The following is a 3,035-nucleotide window of genomic DNA, read 5'->3' on the forward strand; positions in this document are numbered from 1 at the left end:
CTGGCATGATGTTAGGGTTATTCAACCACTTAGCCAAGGTCCCATCTCCGACCAACAGCCAAAAGAGGTTCCCAGTCTGAAATCATGAAAGACGTCTGCATTCGTGTAATTTCTGACTGAAAATGAAATCAGATATTTCATTAATGTGCAGAGAATAATAAAAACATCGAGCAATAATAACTACATTGAACAAATAAATCTATTGAGAAATGAATAGGTTGTTGTAATTGTACAATAAATAAGTACTTCTATGACAAAAGAGAGACAGAAAATAACCAACTCTATTAGAGGAAATGAAAACATATATGAAAAAAAACCAAAAAATTCTATAATGGCCTTGATGATGATGTTGATGATGATGTTGATGATGATGATGACGATGACGACGACGAGGAGGAGGAGAATACGAAGAATCTAGCACTTATTCGGAATCAAGATTTACAAGTACGAAAACTTTCGTTCTCATAATTAATGGTTTCTGATTTAGGCATTTTAGTCAGCTATTTTGAAGGGAGGGGCTTAGATGATTTCATCGACTTCAGTACATGATTGGTACTTTATGTCATCGTCCCCAGAGGGATGAAAGGCAAAAACTGATATTGGTGGAATTTGAACTCATAACATAAAAACCGTAACTAAATATCGATTTTGTCTGACGCTCAAACAATTCTGCCAATCAGTCAACATAATAATCCTTTCTCCTAAAGATGCGAGGCCTGCAACTTATTTTTTTTTCTTTTTTTTTTTCTTTGGAGGGGAGACTAGTTGAATACATCGACCCCAGTGTTCAACTGGTACTTAATTTCTAAATTTCACCAGAGTATAAATACCTATAATGGTGAAACTTTACAAAAATCGAACTTACAAGTTTCCCGATAAGCAACAATATTCCCGATAAGCAGAATATTTTCAATTCCCTCCTCACAGAATATGCTAACAGCATTGGCTATTTGATTTATAATCAATAACCTGTCCACCATGTAGTAAACACGATCAATGTCTTCCTTGGTGGTAGCAGTTGCAGGACGTCGATACATTGGGTCATCTTCAAGACTCCCTTCTTCTCCGAAATCTAACAGCCTACTTTTGCACTGTTGATAAAGCTGGAGTGTCCATCACCTAATGTAGCAACCATGTCAGCATGAATGTACTTGGAGGCTAAACCCATTTTTTTACAGGAATTTGATGACATCCCGATGCCAAATTCTGTTCATTTTCAAGAGAAGTTGCTAAAAGTTACTTTTGAAGTTTTTTCTTTGAAAAGTCAGACGTCAGTTTACCTGGAAACAAACGATGCAGTTATTAATGGGAATATTAGAATTCAATGCATGCAGGATTTCACAGCTCTAGCATCACTCCTTCACAGTCAGCCCATGAAGTTTTCAACTCCTCCTCGTAATTCAAAAGTTCCAAGTATGTCACACTCACTGCTCGGGTTGGTTCCACCCGAGAATTATATTGCAGACACACGATTCTTTGAAATATTCAGTCACAAATTATTATAATAAACAAGCGGTTTAGTTGACCAACTGAATGTTCATCGTTGAAAGCGACGAAGATCCATCCTACATGTCGGGGTGGGTGGAATATAGAACGGATGGAGATTGACAGAGGGATAAAGATGGAGTTGAGACTGAGAAAGTGAGAGAGGAGAGAGAGAGGGGGGAACGGGGAATGAGGGAGTAGGAGGGGGTAAGAGAGACACTGACGGGACAGGGACTAACGACGACGACGATGATGATGATGATGATGATGATGATGATTGCTGGAGTTATTTCCCTTTATTTCAACCATCATCATCATCATCGTCGTCGTTATCATCATCATCCCCAACATCATCATCATCATCACCATTATCATCATCATCACCAACAGCGCTAGTCTGAGTCTCGTCAACAGCTATGTTCTTCTACTATCATTGCTACTACCACCGCTACTACTACTGCTACTACTGCTGCTGCTGCTGCTCTGGAAGCTAGTTGCTGCTACTGTAACATGTAGCAGAAGCAGCAACCACAGCGGTAACACGCAAGAGAAAGCTAATATGGGAGTCTCTTGCTGGTCGCTCTTCGTGCTAAAAATAGCAGTCAAAACTCCCTCAGTTGACACGTTCTCTCTTCAATAAAGACCTTCTTATTTAATGGAGCCCAGTATTCCAGTAACAGTGACAGGGTGGGCACGGTCGTAATGTCTTTTATCCTTATGAAGGCAGCTCGACCTGGGGCTGACCTGGGGCTAAACACCTAAAAATAGCAGCAGCAGCAGCAACATCAACATCGACATCAAAAGTTGTTGGGGGAGGGGGGTGACACGAATGTCAAAGCAAGAGAAATGCGACACCACCGCCACCGCCACGGCCATGATGGAGCACCGCTTTATAAAATAGTCCTCCATATACAAGGTCTGATAATATTGTTGGATGGCCATGATTGGAACGAATTCAATGATAGATCAGATTAATCAACTCAGACCAGGGACTAAAAAAACAAAACTGTGGCAGCAGCAGCAGCAGTAGTAGTAGTAGTAGTAGTAGTAGTAGTAGTAGTAGTAGAATCAAGTGCAGCGGTGGCTGCTGTGATATCAGCAACAGCGCGGCAGCATCGGTAACTGCAGCAGCAGCAGCGGCACAAACAGCAGCAGAAGCCAAAACCAGGAATAATTTTGCCGGGTTCTGCAAACAAGAACAAGCAGAACAAGACTGACAACCTGTTAACATCCATCCATCCGTCTATCCATCCGTCTATCAATAGACCTAGTCTATCCGCCTGTCTAGATATATATCAATCTGTCTGACCATCAATCTGCCTGCACTATCTCTCTCTCTCTCTCTCTCTCTCTATCTATCTATCTATCTATCTATCTATTTATCTATCTATCTATTTCTCTATCTGTTTGACGGTCTGTCTGCCTGTCCGTCCATATACGCGTGTCTGTGTGTCCAGTCCGATGTAAAAAGGAAAAACTATATCTCGTTTCATCTCAGCAGCTTTCTTCCTCCCTTCCTCTCTCTCTCTCTCTCTCTCTCTCTCTCTCTC

Source organism: Octopus bimaculoides, chromosome 24 (genome assembly GCF_001194135.2).
Source record: "Octopus bimaculoides isolate UCB-OBI-ISO-001 chromosome 24, ASM119413v2, whole genome shotgun sequence".
NCBI lineage: Eukaryota > Metazoa > Mollusca > Cephalopoda > Octopoda > Octopodidae > Octopus > Octopus bimaculoides.